This window comes from Phalacrocorax carbo, chromosome 8 (genome assembly GCF_963921805.1).
Source record: "Phalacrocorax carbo chromosome 8, bPhaCar2.1, whole genome shotgun sequence".
In the NCBI taxonomy this organism is placed as follows: Eukaryota; Metazoa; Chordata; class Aves; order Suliformes; family Phalacrocoracidae; genus Phalacrocorax; species Phalacrocorax carbo.
In genome coordinates this window covers 6,148,769-6,167,785 of record NC_087520.1, presented here as the reverse complement: position 1 = coordinate 6,167,785, position 19,017 = coordinate 6,148,769, and the positions used below count along the sequence as shown (strand labels likewise).

Sequence of the window (19,017 nt, the reverse complement as noted above, 5' to 3'; positions counted from 1 at the left end):
GTGGACGGGCAATTACCACATTGATGTCATTTCCCTCTGCCTTTGTTTAATTATTTTAAACTCAATTGCACAGTGAGGGGGGGGAGGAAAAAATAACACCAAAAAACAAACAAAAAAACCCTTCAGGCTTCCAGATGCCATTATACTAATTTCTCTTAATTGCCTTCCCGATGCAAATGAAGCCGGGCTCCCCGCGCGGCGCCGCCCGGCCCGGCTCCCTCCGTACGCCGGTGGGTGTTTACCAAGTCCCCGGCGGCGGCGCCCCCCCCGCTCCCCGCCGCGATACCGGGCATTTCCCACCCGCTCCCCGGGGCGCGGAGCCTCCCCGGGGCGTCCCCGCAGCAGCAACCGCCCGGGCCCCAGCGCTTCCTCCGCCGTTCCCCCCTCCCGCCCAGAGGGGCCTCGCCCCCTCCATGACACCCCCAAACCACACAGCGGAGGGGGGGAGCGGGCCCACCCCGGCCAAACTCTGAGGGAGACTCCCCCCTCCCCCTCCCCCTCATAACGCCGCTCCCCTCCCCCACAGCACCCCCCCGCCAAGTGCTGCCCCCCCTGAGCGAGAGCCCCCCCTCCAGGCGAGGCGCCGCGGACGCCCCCCGCGGCCGGGGCCGCCCCTACCTGTGGCTGCAGCATCCCCGTCCCCCCGCCGCCCTCGCTCCGCCGCCTGCCTGGCTCTTTGTTTCCTGCCGCGGGCCGGACGGGAGAGCAGCTCCCCCCCGCCTCCTCCTCACACTCATTGAAAGCAAACAAGCATCATGGCGGCGCTGGCGGCGGCGGCGGCTGCGGGCGGGCCGTCCCTCCTCCTCCTCCTCCTCCTTCTCCTCTCCCTCCTCCTCCTCCTCCTCCTCCTCCTCCTCCTCTCCCTCCGCCCCGCCTGCCCAGGCCGTCCGCACCCCACGCACGCTCCGCGGCCGCGGGGGGCAGCCCGGCGTGGCGGGAGGCTGGGGAGAGATCGGGGGCTACCCGCGAGTGGGGGGCACGGAGGGGCTGGGGAAGGGGTGGGGGGGCCGTGGGAGTGATAAAAGGTGGGGGAAGGCGTTTGGGGGGCTGTTTTGGGGTACCTCCGTAGGAATCGGGGCGGGGGGGGAGAGGAGGAAGGGGGAGGCAGGAAAGTGCGTGAAAGTAACCCGTCCGCTGTATCGTAAAACACGAAACCGGGGTAAATGTTACGTCGCAGGGCGATGGTTTCTAGTAGGAGCCCAGGAAGCCTAACTAAAATAGTCACTTGTTTGAAGAAGAACTTTTAAATTCTGCAAAAGTCTGAATCAGGAACTCAAATACTTGCAGTAGATGTGCTCAGACAAAATGTGGATGGTGTGCTGGATGCTTTTTAGGAAAGAGGATATCTTTTATATGTTTGTGTCTTTAATAGCAAAAGAGTGCCCCTAGACCCTTTGCTGTGACCTTTGCACAAACAGCGTGCACCATGAAATGGCCACTAGCATTGCCTTTGTGAGACTCAGGTTACGGCTCACATCGTTTTCTCCCTTGAACCGATTAATGGGCGTATACCGAGATATTTGGAAAAATAAAGGATGTTCTTAAGTGTTGGTTATTTCTGCCCCTGTGCAACAAGGCTTTACAGCAAGATGAGAGATGCTTGGTGAAGTGATGGGAAGTGCTATCCGTGGTGTAATACTGGTCAAACCCGTAAATAATAAATTCCAAATGAAGGATTTCCTCTGATTTTCATAGTATTAAAATGTTCAAGCATTGGTGATGGAGCAACAAACGTGTGCTTGGTATGCACCACCTCATCGACAGGAATAGTAAAGAAGCAAAACGTTATCCCAGATACACAACCCTGTGTCTGAACTGGGAAAGCTAAAAAAGAATCGAAGCCTCATCTGCTTAGGTATAACTGGATATGTAGCTGGAAATAGATACCACTCACGCTGTTGTGCAACAAGGCATTCTCTTTCAACATAATTTAAAGGAGGATACCTGGTCGTGCTTCTGAGCAACACCATCAACGACCACCGAGAGCAGCGCTTTGAAAAAGGTGACTCTGGCGCGCTGCGTACCAAAGCTGAGCACAGAACGTCCTCCATTGAAAGGCTCAGCCCTTTGGCACTTTGTTGGAAATAATCCTGCTATCCTTCAGATTTCTGTTCAGCCTTGTTGTATCACGTATCTGAAATGCTCTCAGATGATAAAGTATCTCCTCGCCGCATGGCGCAGTCCTGTGCTAGAGATATCTGAGCTAGCTCCGTTATGGGATGCAGCACAGGCTCTGGCAGAAGGGCCGGATCTGCTTCCCGGGCTTGGCTGGCTCTGGAGAGCTGACAGTCATTCAGAACTAACTCGAGTAGCTCTACATGTCATGCTCCTGTGCTGTGTGTCTTTTTTTTTTTCCGATAACCAGCTGTCCCGCACATTCTTCAGTTAATACTTTCTAGGTGAGATATAGCCTCAGTAGACTATATCATTTTGCCCAGAGCTAATTCTCCAAAAGCAGTAGGAAAGTCTTTGAATACGTTGCAGGATTTTCCAGGAATTGCTGCTCAGCAAAGAAAATTCAGCTGATCATAAGTCTCTCAAAAAACGCTTGCAGGGAAGCTTCATTCCTCGGGGATGGATGCTGGGGTAATATTACAGTAGACTTGGAAAGGTCTACTGGCGAGGGCCTTCATTGCTGCAAGTGGAGAACAAATAGCAGAAAATACTAGTAATTCTCAAATAACTGAGATAAGCAGAAAGAGCATTACAGGAAATAATTTGAAAGCAATTAAAAAATAATTCTGTATTTTTGCCCGTTGTATAAACGAACAGGGGATCCCAACAATTTGACAGATTTCAAGTTAATTAACTTTCTGATAATTTTACAGGTTATTTACAAAAAAGCCAACAATATTTGAAGAGTCTAAAGTTATGGCCTTTTATGTCAACTATTTTCCTTTGAAATGCTAGCTTGCCTCTGCAGTTTGAAACGACAGAATCAAGTAAAAACAGGTATGTGGGGGATTTTTTTAGAAACTGTTATGCTCCACTGAATTTCCTGTGCAGAAGTGCTGTTGCTCATCTGTACGTATGATTAACTTTTGCTCCCTGTAAGTGTTATCAGACCTGTAACCAGGCAAACACTGGAGCAGATGGCCAGTGCCAGTATCGGTGTTTCTGGTCCGGGTGCTTAATGAGATCTGAGAGTGTAATATGAGGCTCTTTCATTTTGTCTGTCTCGCATGGCAGATATACTTCATGCAAGTGCTCTTGTTGCTCAAGGTCACAGATTCATCAATCAAAAGAGAGCCCTTCCCATTAATCTTTTGCCTGCCCGTGAGAGTTTCCATGCGTCTCAGGAGCTGCTGTTTTTGCATGGAGTGCCGTTGTCCTGAGTTTGGGACAGTACTATTAAAGACAATCAGATTAGAGCAGAAATTAGTCCCCTTTTTTTTTAACACAACATTAAATTTGCCATACTCTGAGCTTAAGTTTTCATTCATTAGCCCTAAAACAAAAATACCCTTTTGTGCTGTGGAATTAGGCTTCAGTTGGGTCAGACCTTGCTTGTGACACACAACTATGTGTCCCACAACACAAAGGTCAATGTCCTACAACCTTTCTGACCATATACCTGGAGCCAGAAGTATTTCTGTGAGTAGTTTAAAAACTCTTAGCACCTCTGCCATCTCCCTTCTTCATGCACACACCCAAGGCAGGAGCTGGGGAGTGTGCCTGGGAGGCCTCGGGGAGTGCTGCTTGGTCCACCTTACCAACACATACAGCTGTTTTGACGTCCTGTTACCTCTGTGCACTGACAGAGGGATGTGAAACTTGTGGTAGAGGGTTGTCGGTGTGGCTGAGCTAGGGTACTTTTTGCTTTGTTTAAATTGCTAAATTTGGTGAAGCTATGCTTTTTGAAATATCTATATACAGTTGTACAGTAGAGGCTTGTTTGACTTGTAAATTCTTTGTAGTACAAGATACATCCTTCATCCTGCATGGCTCATACATGATGGGTGAGCTGAAGAGGCATCAGTCACCCATCCTGAGAGAGAAGAGGTACAGAGCTCTCGTGGCTTGTGAAAGCTCTTGTGTCTGGGGTTACAGAAGAGGTGAACAAGGAAAGGCTCAGTGCTCTCCGCCCCCCTACTTTCTGTGCCCAGGAAATGTGAAAAAAAAAACCCCACTGTAACTGGAGGCAAGAAATGAAGCAGGGGAGGAGAGCACAGTTACGGCAAAGCAGGGGAGATAATGAGGAAGAAAGGAGTAACGGGGAGGAGGAGAGGGATCCCAAACAGGAGGGCAGAGCTTAATTATGGTTTACATTTTCAATATATCCAGGTAGAGAGACGAGAATCTGAACTGCAGGGTAGCTTCCATGACTGTTGAGATCAGTGGGATCACTGCTCTGAACATGGGACATTCCTAAAATGACAGGTACTCTGAAAAATGAGGGCTTGGAGCACTCATATTGTACATCTAAAATCACTGCATGCTTAATGATTTCAGCCTTAAGTTTTATGGCCTGTTCTCCATCTACCAAGTGAATGTAAGAGCATCTTCTGTCACAGTTGGATAGTAAAGATAAATCTTTGATGTTTATTGACCATTAAAACTACAGTGAAAGCCCTATACAAAAAGCATTGAGACAATTAATATTCCTGCTTTCCTCTGCATGGAATGGAGTTCAGTGGTTTCCAGAAGGCTTGTATATAAAAAGATAATTGAAAACTCCCCTCATGCATATCCACAACAGAGCTGAATGAAGGAATTTTAATCCTGGGGTGGCACAATTTGTAGGTAAGGGCTTTGCAGCCTTAGCATTACTTTAATACGCATTGTTACACGAAAAAGTTCTAAGTATTTAAAAAGTTGAATATGATCAAAAGCTTTCTTTCTAGAAATACGTGCATGAAGTATGAAGACTTCCATAGTGAGACAAGAATTTCTGACTCCTTTTTGCCAGTTATGGATAGCAATACTTTGATCTGCCACCACCTGAGATGCTTATGCCATGTTTATAATTACTGTTATAATCACTTAGATGTTTGTTCTGTTACCGGGACTGTAACAGTTTAAAATATGTGCTGAATCTTGTTCTCTACTTTAACCTTGCAAGTCTACGGAGCGTTTAGACAGTAATATTTTCTAGTGTGTGCATTTGTGCTATGCTGTAGCAGTGAACTAACAGATCTAAGAGTACCATAATTCTTACTCGTCCTGATCAAATATTAAAATCTGAACACCACTAGGAAGCTGGAAGTATGAGCCATGATATTGTTTTCCTCATTGTCATTTTTTAGGTACAGGCTGATTCTTACAAATTTTTGACTCTAGAATCACCTCTGCAACTCTTGGTTACCTTTCTCCAAGAAGATGGCCATCTTTTCATATTAAAACTAAGTTAATGATAAGAAAGAAGTAAAAGGTGTGACCTGGGTGCATTCATTACATGGGCAGAGCTCTTGGTTGCATTCAAAGCACCGCAGAAGGAGCACAAGGCTTTTTGCCTTTCACAGGAAGAACTTTTATGTGTGCGAGTGAATAGTGAAAATTGCTATGAAATACTTGCATGCCCAGTTATGAAGTCACAACTGAGAGGTTAAATGCCAAATAATGGCATTATCGATGTAAGACGGAAAGATTCTCATTAGTGGAAAGCCAGCTGCTCTAACTACCCATCCAGCTCTTTGGTCGTTTCTACCATCTCCTCTTCTCTTTGTACCCCTTTTGGCGGGTTTTTTCCCTTCTTCTGTCAGCATCTTATTTTTAATCTTTATTCATTGTTGCTTTCTATGCTTTTCTCTAGCAACAGAAACATATTTACTTGCAAGCTGATCCCATCTGTGCTCCTGCACTGTAAAGCTTCCCCCTACCGTGGCACTGCATGTCTGATTTAGTTTCATACAACTGCTAGGAAGCTCCAGCCTTCAGGAGTGCCAGGATTTCACACCGTGGATCAGACAGGCAGGGTACTGCCACTTGGGCATGGTTTTAAAAAAAGAGGGTGTGCAGTTTTTCTTGTGTAAGAAAATACGATAATACTGTGATCATTTGATGCCTGATAGTTCACTGAAATGGAAGACTGCTGAACTTTTAACTTAATTGGGTCTCTTACGCTTGCACAGTTTCCTACTCATGAACCAGAATATATGAAGACTATAACTCAAACATACACTAAGCTGTCCCTGCTGCAGTCTCATACCTTGTGAATTAAGTAGGATCAGGACTCAAAAGAGATAACTAAGGAGACCTATGTCCTGGAGGAAATTACCATGAATTAAAAAATGATGGTTTCGCTCTTAATAAAAAATGAACTAATGCTCCAGTGTGACACTATGGAACTCTTCAGCTTATAAAGGTACTATCTTTCAGGAAATATATATGTTAATCCAGCTGTCATGCATAAATTCTCATTTGGGGCCTGATCTAATTCCCATTGAAGTAGAGATGAACTCAATCTACTTAAATTTCTCCATGCAGTTTCACGGCTTTCCACTATCTTCATCTGTTGTATCACATTACTGTGTGTGGGTAGAGTTGCCACATTCCACCCATGACACAACTGTTTCAGTGGCAAGTGAAGTGATACGTGCATATGGTATATACAGTCTTTACACAAACCGTATGCTTTCAGACAGCTTTCTATGTAATGGGGGGAAGTTATGGAGGCTTCGTGAATGTGAAGTTCATTTGCCACATTATTAGAAGACGTCACAAACTTCATTTATCATTACCGTGACCCTACTTTTGATATTTGAGAGACAGAATAAGTGATTTATTGTTTACTTTTTGTAAATTAGTAACTCAGTTTAATTACTTTGAATAACAATAAAATGGTTGCATGAAGCTTTTAGGATCAATCTCTCTAATTTTCTAATTTCTTGCATCAAACCTTAGGCACAAATTGTACTCATGTAACAGTAAGTGACTTCATATGATTTGCAGTTACAGTTACACATAGTCTTACTTTTGCTACCTGTTACACGTCTCCAAGATGTTAAATGTCCTCATTGCGGAACGTTTTGTATAGGAGATCATTATTTATCTGAAGAATTTTGGCTAAGGACATTCTCTAGGAGGGAAAAAAAACTCCACTGATTTTATAAAGTACACTTTAATCGTAAGGCTATTATAGATGTTAATATTCTTTTTTTCCTTGTTAGTTACAAAAAACCCCCACAAAATAACTGCATAAGTGTAGCTAATAAGGTGTGGATATTTCTATGTTATCTGAATCAACAAAATACTTTCCTTAGGACACCAGGTTGGCCGGGAGCGGGAAGAACACAGTGTTGGGCAAAACACCAACACAGCCAAAATAATTAAATACTGAAACTCAGCAGCTTCTCGTGGCACTGCACGTTAGATCGCTTCCCAGCTGCAGAGCTGGGTCCATTGCTCTGGGACACCCTGGGGTAGGATTCACCTAAATAACTGCGGGCATGTATTGTACGTGCCTGTGAGCTGCTCACCGCAGGCTGCCCCTATAGTCAGTGGAGGCTACAGTACGCATCCTTGGGGCAGTAATCTCTTTTTGAAGGCTTTGAAGGCAGGCATTGGAGCTGAGATTATGAAACTGGAAGAGGTTTGTTTCCAAGCACTGGGAGACTTCAGTGAGCTGAACAAATGCAGGGTGTTGACTGCTGCAAAGGGGAGGGGGTTGACTCAGTGTCTGTAGCTGTGCTGGTTAAAAGGCTGCACCACAAAATGGCATTTGCTCAGAAAAAGATGAAAATCATTGCCTGCTTCTCAGGTGATCACTGCAGGTGACAGGAAGAAAATTTGTCCAACATTTACAGCTGGTGATTAGTGTGGTGCATTAAGGGTTTTTCCACTCCTTCCAAAATATTAGGCACTTTTAATAAATACCTTTATTCAGGGTGAAATGCCAGGTTGAATGAGCCACCGATCTGACCTGCTGTTGTTTCCTCTGTGTGCAGAATGTTGGGCTGCAGGATTAAAAAAAGGACAAAAAGTTGCAGGATAAAAATCAAAATGTTTGCGCCTAATGCAACAGTCTCAGGCTAAATTACGTTCCCGAAAAGTGTGGCTTTCAATATCAAGCCTACTCCTGAGGAACTGGCAAATGCTCAACGAGCACAACACGCAGACAACTGGCAGCTTGAGTCATTTTCGCATGTGATTGTTGAATGTGACAGATTGAGAATAGCAAGGAGTACGAGTTCATGCTATGAGAGTGAAGTAACCCAGCATCCGCTCGCTGGCTCAAGCCTACGGAGAGATGTGGAGTGCTGTGGCAGAGAAATGCCATCGAGGTTTTGAAAAAAATGGGTTTAGCACACATGGTGCTGTCTTCCTTTTCTCATTTTTATTTCACCATAGATTGTTTCTTTCTTCTCTTTATGGCAGATGGAAAGTAAGAGAAGAGCCCTTGAAACAATTTTGTAAAGCCTGAATTGCCGTTAACTTATTTCCCCTTTTGCTTTTTCTCCGAATACCTTTTGCCTTTCTACTTCACACCAATGCTGGATTGGCCTTTTTAGTCCTTGGTAGTTACTGCTGCAGCACGCTGGCTGTACAGAAATGGTTGCAGATAAAACTGGGGTAAATGTCCTTATAGAAATGATCACTTCCAAACCAGCCTAGTGGAGGTTTGCCTTCAGAGCCAACTGCAACAGGCTTGGGATGGCCAGGGAAGTTACTGATCAAATCTCTGCTGCAATCAAACCGTCTGTTGCAGTTTATCAAAATATTGTATCTGATTAATTTATTAGTTAAATTTAGCCATGCTTTATTTTCATATATGTGCTTGGAAAAGGTAATGTCCTTCCAAATTTATTGTTTGTACATGTTCAACGTGTGATCTCTGCCAGCCCAGCTGAGCGCATCGGCTCTTTGAGACAAATCGGTAACGTGTTCTGCACTGGATTGCTGTTCGAAGTTTGCGTCTTGGCTATACAACATTGTATGTGAGGGGTTAGTTCCTGTAGCCTTTGTAAAAGAGTGTGCTTGATAAATTAGTTGTTGAGGTGTTTTGAGGGTCTTGGACAAGAGGCACTGTGGACCAGTAGCACCAGTGACATGTTGCAAAAGAAGCAGATGTAAAGACTTGCAAACACTAAAGCCTCTGCACACACTGAGAAGGATAAAAGTGCCCAGAAGTTTTTTTCCATTCTTTTTCTCCTGTAAGATCTTATGTGTAACTATGGGTTCAGGACATATATGGTTCTAGTTACAACAATTGGAACCAGATCTTTTTTTCTCCTTTAAATCCCTGCTTGTCAAGATTTTGGGAGGATAACGATTCCTGGGAGTCCTTTGGCTGCAGTGAATAGTAAGTACCTAGAATGATCCACTGGTCTCGATTTTATTTTACAAATGATTATGGGTAATACATTAACACAAGAAGAGCCCAGACCTTTGCTGCACCAGGCACACTCTGTTTGCTCACCACAGCAACAGAAAAAGATTATATACATTCTTTGTATTTGTGAGCTCTGGGCTGTTATTCTTGCCAGCCTTAGGTGATTTATTGCTTCAGATTTGCCTTGCTAGTTCAGAGTCGCTGACCTGGTGGGGATGTGTGGAAGTGAAATGACCTGTACAGTAACTGATTTATTTAAACCTGTATTTATTCAGTGAATCTTTCGCCGTTGTTTCCCATAATGGCTGGCTGTAACAGCAGCAGCCCGTCAGTGATGTGGTGATGATGGGCCCCAGGGCAGCACCCAGGATGTGGGCATGTGAATCACAGAATCTTTAGTGTTGGAAAAGACCTCTAGGATCATCAAGTCCAACTGCCAACTCAACGCCACCATGTCTTCTAAATCATGTCCCCAAGTGCCACGTCTACACGTTTTTTGAACATCTCCAGGGACAGTGACCCCACCTCTCTGGGCAGCCTGTTCCAGTGCCTGACCACTCTTCCAGTAAAGAAATTTTCCTCATATCCAATCTAAACCTCCCCTGATGCAGCTTGAGGCCATTTCCTTTCGTTCTGTCACTAGTGTGAGCTGCCCTCGCTCTTTTCTCCACCTCAGTACATCCACGTGCATCCACGGATCTGACATTTGCATGAAACTGTTCCAACCTGCCCTTCAACCTCATCTCCCAATTCTGTCCTCGATGCTGCTTTTTATTGAACGTATTCACAAATTCAGCAACATCTCAAACCCCTTCTCTTCAGCGTGGCTGTTTCCTGCCCTCTGAGGCTGTCCCTGCCCAGACTGAGGCCGCTCCCGATGTGCTGGGGCAGGAGCCTGTGGAGAGACCCTCCGCTGCCAGACTGCTGGGGAGGCTGCTCTTGCAAATAACGGACAGCAGGTGGTAGCACACGTTCATTTCACTGCTTTTTATATTTTTTAAAGAATTAGGCTTTGCAAAGCTTCATCTTATTTTATAAAAAGGGGTACGGGGCACGAAGATTGCTTCCAGAGAAGATGAGCACCTGGCTTGCGTCCAAGTTTTTCTGGTTTTCCACGAAAGCTAAAGCCCCTCCCTTCCACTCTGCCATTTCTAAAGACACTTTTCCTCCATGAACTCCTTAGCCGTGTTACCGAAAGAGCTTGTCTTGGCTTGACTCTGTAAAACCATGCGGAATAATTTCGCTGCGGAAGCATGCAGGTAGTGCTGAGCAAGCAGAGCACCGGGGCTGGGAAAAGCAGCGAGCTCAGACACTGTGTACCTGCATGGGAATGCCGAATAAAACTGGTTGCATCAGCTAGCAGTGCTGCTGAAAGAAAACAGTCTCTTCCAGCCCAAAATGCTCCTGTGCCAAAAGCCAGGGCAGCGCTTCAAACAGGCAGGGCCTGGCCGCTTGGTTGCATCTGCCCTCCAGCTGGCAGCTAAAACATACAGAGCCCTCTTCCCTACGAGCTGGACATCAACAGGAGCAATGTAAATTATTCCTGTAAGTTTTGTGATAAGACGGTGCTTTGAATTGGCCTGGTCAGAGCTTCTGCCTGGGACTGGACAAAGATGCAGACATTGTTCTGAAGCATTCAGCCCAGTTAATTCCTATGTCAGTAATACATTCATTCCGTGATTTATTTAATACAGACACTTTGTTTACTGCTCGCTTTGAGAATATTTCAGCTCCATAAAGCTCCAAACTTTTTTTTTTCTGTTTAATAACTGGACTTTTATAATTAACTTACATGTTATTACAGTCTGCAGTGGCCTGAAAAGCAGAGTTTCAATGAAAGTTTCTTAAATTAAATTAAGGCGATCTAACCTCAGGTTTCTCATCTGACTGGGTTTATAATTGCTTTCAGACTGCCCTTAAAAGCGCCCACATCTGGACAACAACATCTGCAGTTCGGCCACTGGGATAATGACTGCGTGCTTTCGTCAACAGACCTGGGCCAGAGCACAGCTGATGTGTACCAGGAGGCTTAACCCTCCCACATTGGCATGTATTTTCAGGTGTGGCTGGTTGTGTAATAAATATTATGCATCTATACATATTATACATATATATATTATATTAGTATATATCTATTTATAGTTGTGAGAGCAGAAATGCCGGCATTTTATGCTATAGGAAATGGATGCTGTCACAAGAATATGTGATCCAACTTGGCTCTGCTTATTCTGAATCATTTAGGTTTTTTGGGGGACTGAACTATAAGCCTACTGTAATTAAACTGTGTTTGAGGTTTTATGTCTTGATTCTGACACGCCAGAACTCTTCTTCTGCAGCAGCAGGCTGCGATCCTGTTCTCAAATGTAGAAAGAGTAAAACAACTTAAATGTAGAAAAAGTAACAATTCTCCAAGGAACTGGCCAGACCTCCATGTCTTCCAGAGGTTTGTTCTGTGTAGTTTAAATTAGTTCTCGATACACTGAAGTCACTGTGTCATCTGTTTTTCAGTGCAAACCTGTCTCAGGCAGGTGCTTATTACAATATGTGGAAATATTACCTTTTCTTTCATTAAACTTTTACCAGTGAAACCTCATTAATTCTCATCTGGGTAATGATGAATTATCACTGCGGTTCTCCTATTTTCCAGAGTAGTAGTTGAGCCAAACCCCAACTTTTCAAAAAGACTGGATAATAATTTTGTGTCCCAGTCAGCTGGTAAATCACTTGGTAAATGTTAATAGCAGGAATGGATCCTCAATGAAGTTGCATGTTTCCAAGTTATTTTTTATAAAGTTTAAAGAAAAAAAAAAATGACTAGATAGTAAACCCTCCTATGAGAGACATTTGAAGTGGAGGAGAAGGGAGACTGCTAGTGATGACTTATTCGTTCTTAAGTAAGTGAATGTAGAAGTAACAACTGATATGAAGTTATGGGTCAAACTTAGCCAGATTCTGATGTGTAATTTCAACATGCTGCTTCTGAAGGGTGGTGCTTGCAGAAATATCAGTGCTTGTAAGTAAAACTCCCTTCAGGGCAGTATGATAGGAAAGCTCTGGGAACAAGTCCTAACGTAGACTGGGTGTCCTGCCAGTAACCTTTACTGCAGTGACGTGGGAGGAACCACCCGTTGTAGGAGTGCAGATGGCTCACGCTATTAGAGATGCCCCCGACAGGCTGGTCAGCTCGCTCTTATTTAAATTCAGTACAATAGGGAACATGCTATTAATTGTAGAAGGGATGTGAATGTGCGGGATGGTGCCCAGCTCTATAAACAGGACCTAAAACCTGAATCTTCCCTCCATCTTCTCATACTTGGGGCTGATGGCATTGGGGGCTGGACCAGGGTCTACTAAACAAATTCCTTCCCTTGTAAGGCATCTTTTATGGCTCGCAGCTGAAGAACCTGAGTTGTGAATAAACACTAGCATGAAGTTGGGACTGGGACAATCTTTCTGGTTTTGCTTAGTGGTGTAAATGATTTTAACTGTGTTTCTAAGCTGTGTCCTTTTTTTAATAAAAAATAGAATTGCTCATAAACAAGTCACAGAGCTTCATTCAGGAACAGAGGGGCTTCGGTCTCAAAGTCTGGCTGAGCTCAGATATGTTTTTCTCTGATTTGGGAAGCTCTGCCATTTGACCCCCCTCAGTGGTGGTTCACATGGTGCAATACTTAAACGTGTCCCTTGACTGCCATTTGACATAGTTCTTTATCCAAAGTGAGAAAGTGTGCATGCCTGGAGACTAAAGGGATGCTTCACTTAATTTTGGCAAAGAACATCGTCCTCATATCATTATTGATGGGTGAGCAGGTTAACGGCTGTCTCCTTCGCTAGCTTAGCAAAGCTGTAATTCAGCTCCGGCTCCTGCGGCTCTGGCTTTTTGCTGGGGATGTCACGGGTTCGGTTCTCTGGCTGTCAGCCAAGGCAGCTGATATCTTACATCCAGTGTCCTGCTATTAGATATAGGTGAGGGCTAAGGAGAACATTAGAGCAACTCCACCCTGCATCTCCACAGTGGAGATACAGTACCCTGCTGGGAAATTCCTATGGAAAACTCCAGTAAACCTGATAAGAATCCATCAACTGACCTTTGATGTCTGCAGGTTTCAGCTGAAAAATATTTAACCTAAGGGTATGGTAAATCTGATATGTTTCCAAGTGGATCTGAATGAGGGCAAGCTGAAAATGTATTTAGAGCTTTTACTATAGATTTGTGGGGTTAGCATGGTCCCACCAGAAGGAAAAGGTTTTCTTTTCTGTGAGAGGAATCTGTTGCAAGTTACCTTACAGAGGCCAGATCCTGTAAGTCTTGTTTTGTTAGAAAAAAAGCTTCTCAGCCAGAGCTTTGCCCAAAGAGATTCAGGCCATGCTTGTGTTTTTTCTCATATTAAACAGCTTTCATTTAAGTGTTTGTCATGCTTAGGTGATGCTTGTGGAGGTCAGAATGGTTATGGGGATTTTACTCTGTGCACTTTTCTAGTGTACATCCCTGGAGGCTTGTACGGCCCTAAGGAACACCCTGGCCCTGCTGCAAACTGTATCCCACTAGCACAGAACTGAATGAAGAAAATCATAATGCAATGCAGCAGGTGAAGTAACCTTCTGGCTCAACACCATGAAAGAGTTGTAAGTGAAGGAGAAACAGCCCAGACGTCAAGGGGGAGCGGAGGCAATTAGCATGCAGGAATGCAGAGGGGAGATCTGCTCCAGACCCCAGCAGTAATAAAGTCAAGCTGCAAAAATACCCTTTTTTTGATGGGAGATTTCAGGAATTCTGTCAGTTATCGCTGAAAACCAGACTGCAGCCTCAATCCTGCTTTCTCCAAGTGCGAGGATGTGTAGGTTCAGATCAAAGGATCTGGTTCATACTTACTTTATAGCTGCTCACCGTGGCCCTGCAAAGCGTTTCAGTGCTTACGCAATGGATGTGAATAATTTCATTGATCTCATTGAAACTGCTGGTGTATTTAAAATTAGGTGTTGGAGTGCTTTGCGTGGTTATAAAGGCCTCTAGGAAAGAAAAAAGCATTTTTATGGAAACATTTAAGTGCTTCTAAAAGAGAAACTCTTCCTTAGTGCTGGACTGGCTGAATTCAAATGAGACTTATCAGACCACCTCTTCAGGTCAGATTTTAAAAAGCGGATAATGCAGGGTAAAAAAGCATATTTTTTAAAATAAATTACTTCTTTAACATCAGTTCCAGTAACTTTGTTAATGACGCAGTATTACTTGATGCGTCATTGGGTGTGTTGGGTGTATTACACTGTATTATATGGTGTAAAATTATTCTCATTTGGCAGGAAGAATGTTTGACAGTAGCCTGTAGCTACTGTAGATAGAAGACCTTTGTTTTTCAAGTGCTGTACTGCTATGCACAGGAAGAGTGATGCTCCATATATGTGCCATATAACGAAGTTGTAAAAAAAAAAAAAGCCGTGTCTGGTTTTAGCTTTAACTGATTACCAGTATAGGCAGTTGTAAAAGACTCGCTTTTGTTTGTTTGTTTTTTCTGAGAGATTATTGATTAAAAGGATTGCTTCATATTTTCAAACACACTAAAAGATAAAAAAAGTTGTATAAGATATGACCTAATCCTCAGATTTTTAAAACAAGTTCTGCCTGCTCCATAGTGTCTCATCTACGTTGTTGCTCACGGAGGTGACTGAATTGATGCAGATATTTTCCTTCCTACATCACTAGTAACAGCTGAACACACAAATCCCAGCCTTTCCAGTCAGAACTGATCGGTTGCCTCATATGTGGCTTAGTAAGGTTCAGAACGTTGATTTGAAAACGTTAGAGGGAACTAAGCAATTGTTATTTTTGCGTGCTTTGTAACCAAACCACAGGATTCATCAGCAGGTTTCTGTATCAGCCCAGATGCTCTTGTCCAGCTACCAGCTGTGGGGTTAAGATATCTGAGTTTCAGTAGGCATAACTGCACCCGAAAACAGGAGGGTTGGGTGCTCCCGGGAGTGGTAGTGGTCTAGATTGAACAAACACCCGCACTGAATGCCAGCTCAAAGTTATCATTGGTTCTGCCTTTGCTCTTTTAAACCTGTTTCTTCCCTCTAATCGAGATCTGCCCTTACAGCATCATTTCAAGCAATTGAAATGGTGATAACTCTGTTACAGGTGGTCCTTGTGCACTTCACAATATTAGAAAGGGCACTGTAATGTGCTGCCTCTCGTTGGCACCACTCCCTGAGATAGTAACTACAAGGGACTGCTCCTCCCTTCCAAGCATCTACAGCTGCCTTTGCAGGGAAACTGGGTGACTTTCATGACCCTGTTACAAGCATTTTATTACATAATAGTAATTCCTACATTCTTCTTTTGCTTCCATCATTTGAAAGTAGGATGATTTGGGGGTGAATACCTACTTTCTAACCAACAATCTTCCCTTGGGCTCATAATCTGTGGAGGTGTTTTGATGCATGCACATGCCTATCCATCTGCTTTTGTAAACCAGCACCTCCCTCTTCTGTCACTGTCCTCTTGTACCTCCTCCTGCCCTGCACCGTGCCTGCTCCATAAGCAACATCCCATCTACGTGGCAGCTCCTTCCCCTGCCCTTCTCCTGACTTTAGTATCTTGATCCCCGGCTGTGACTTCACTCAGAAGACCAGGACTCCCTACCCTAAGATCCTATTTTGATTTTTAATTTTGCTGTGCTGTCACTTAACTGACCAGCTAGTGTTTGTCTAGCAAAAAGCCAAAGGAGAGTAAGTATTAATTTGGGTAAAAACCACCCCACAAATGCTAGATGTTTTAAAAAATTATTATGTTGTATGCTATCCACCCTCCCGTATCTCATCATTTATAAATTTACAGCTCTCCAGAACACACTCCTTAGCACAGCAGGATCCTGATTTTACTCTAATTGTGACTGCTGGGCCTGAATACGCTGTTCGTAAGCAAACTGTACACGTGCACGGAGCGGGAAGTGTAAGGGAGCCTAAGACGAGTAACTGGGTTATCTGGCAGGTGTTACCTCCCTGCCCCACAACACGCGAGACCCTGACTTACCCGTGAAGGGAGAGCAGGGACACGCAGGCGCCAAACCTGCTTGTGTATGAAACTCTGAGAGCTGAGAAGGCCAAATTTTGCTGGGTTACACTCGGGACTAAGCCAAGCAAAGCTCTGCAGGGACCCAACAGTGCCACTAGAGGCTGCCACGCAGCTCCTGTCACCTGCAAATCCATTTCTGTATGAGGCAAAGCCTCACCCAGGTCCCTGCGGACACGAGTGGGTGAAGGGCCCTTGGCAGCCCTGGAGATGTCGCAGGGCAGCCAGCTCCTGCACCAGCAGCCCGGCCGGAGTGGTGCGGGGCTTGGCAAGGCTGAGCTGCCGGTTCATGCTGCCCCTGAGGGCCTGTCTTATATCTGTGACTTCTTGGGAATCTTGGAAAGCAAAGCCAAAGCATGAAAATCATCCACACGTTTGTCTTAAAGGCAAATTACTTGATGCTCCCCTGCAGTCTCTGCCAGAATGTTACAAGAAAAAAGGCTCAACTATGTTATAAATAACTTGAAACCTTGCGTGTGAAGGTGGTTCTGGGGTAATCAGGGTATTTCTCTACTTCAAGAATCCCACTGGGATTGACCTTAATGCTCCCTCATTTGACTGCAGTCCTCTTTTCATGGCAGGTTACTTGTCATAGTTGCACACAGACGCTAAAATCCACGTGCTCCTTTACGTTGTGGTGGTAACCTGCAGTTAAGGCACAGACGGATGGGTTTCAGCCCGTTTTAACCTAGTGATTCCCTGAATTTTTTCTAGTGGAAATAAATATTATACAAATTTTGCATATGTAGATTGCAAAAGAGAACACAGACATTTACAACTATGCCTTCCAGACCACGTAATAGCCTATATCTGTGAGCCACTGACTGAACTCCACTAGAAAATATTACATTGCATTTTGGAAGGCCTCTAAAACCTTCCTGCTCTCCCTCCCAGAAGAATAGACAAGTTATCTCATAGACTTATGCAGTTCTTCTTCTGCATCACCACTGAGGGCCCTAAGGAGCTCCGCTGGGAATGCCCCCAGCCGAGCCTGCCAGAGGAAGAGCTAATGCTGAGCAAACCTCACTATCTCACTGTGGTTCCCCCAGTGGAAACTGCAGCAAGATAAGTAAGCTTCATTTCTTATCAGCTGGCATTCCTGCAATGTGTGGTTTTGTTCTGATAATATTAGGCAGTCATTTTAGATTTTAATGGTTGCTTTCCCAATGGTGTGAAGGTGTCGGAGAGTGGAGTTCCCTCTCACTCATCAACAAGCACAAGAAGGGAGCACAGCACAAGAAGGTCAATGCTTGCTAGGATCCTGCAGAAGGATAACCTGAAAGAGATTTGAGTTATTTATTAAAATGCTTTTAGAATGAATAATCATACAAGTTTGTAGTCTTCTTCCATTAAACAAGTCTCTTGTCTATGGGACGGTCCCTTCTGTGTCCCACAGAACTCAGCAGTGCCAGTGCTTATGGAAGATGTGCTAAGTGGTGGATACACAGAAAACTAAACATCACCTCCTCTAGAGACATCGCGACAGCCTCCATTCTCTATCAAGCTGGATGGGTTTAAACAAGTCATGAAGTGCGGGATTTTTCTCTAGCCTCTAAGCAATCTTCCATTTTTTTTGGTTCGTATTTGTATCTGCAGGTGGCATCTGATCCATAAGACAAGTTAATTGAAAGCCTACTTTAATCATAAAATGTGGGAAATAGCTAGAGGGTGAAATATCAGGCTGGGATTATGAGACTAAAGCTATGCTTTATAAAGGAAAACCTTGTGCCTGGCAATTGTCCTTGTAACGTTGCAAGAGCCGGAGGCGTTGAATTAATTCCCGATACAACTGAGTTCTAATTAGCCAAATAGATCAGGGGACCCAGCAGCGATACATCCCCCACTAAAGCTTGCAAAGCCACTTCAAAGCAGTACGTCGGTGTTCCCTGAGACGCGGCCGTGTGTGCAGCCACCACTGGCGGTGCCTCAGTCAACATAATCTCATACCTCAATGACGTACTAAGTGATGCTTTGTTTTGTTGTTTTTAAGTAAAGACGGGACATCCACTTATTTAGATAATGCAAGTAGGAGGACATAACTCATGCTGAGATAACGGAGAGTGGGGTACAAAAGGAAACCAGAAATATGAGGGTTCTGCAGAGGAGCTTGCAGTCACTAGCCAATTTTCCATGTATTTTGAAGGAGCTGCAATCCCCAAAGGACAATGCCAATAGTTTATGATCTGAGGGTTTATCTGTCGCTTGCTGATGGTGTCTCGGTTTTCCTTCTTTCACCTCTTGTGCTGAAGTCCAGGGGAGAAGGCAGAGCACAGCTGTCAGCAGGCTTTCCAGGGTTATTGGTGTTGGGTGCACACGCAGGCGTCAGAGGAACTAATATTCCTGCCACCAGGGGAGAGGGAAAACGCAGAGAGGTGTTGCTGGTAGGTAGATCGAAAAGGAAAGGGAAACCACAGGATGGCAGTGGATGAGTAGGTCTGCGCTGGGGTTGCTCATTGACTGCACTTTGGGACTAAAATCCCAGGGCCTCCGGTATTTAACAAGACATTATTGCTAAAATAATCATTTGGTGACAGACTTGAGAGATTTAATGCAGGGTAGAGCCTAGAGACTGGCTCACATAACTGCATATATTCTGTTCCATTAGCAGCTTTCTGCTTGGAGAGCAATCATAATGGTCTTCGTCCTTAAAATGCATTAATTTCTCCTAAACAAGTTG

At 44.4% G+C, this 19,017-nt stretch overlaps 1 protein-coding gene across 1 annotated transcript in view; it reads right to left on the bottom strand.

Annotated features, from left to right (window-relative positions):
- The window catches only part of CNOT6 (CCR4-NOT transcription complex subunit 6), a 32,682-nt gene extending 31,907 nt beyond the window's left edge, over positions 1-775 (bottom strand). The window contains exon 1 of the mRNA XM_064458415.1: positions 619-775. The gene's annotated coding sequence lies outside the window, so the exon portion shown is untranslated. The remainder of the gene's footprint in view (positions 1-618) is intronic.
- Between the last annotated feature and the right edge of the window lie 18,242 nt (positions 776-19,017).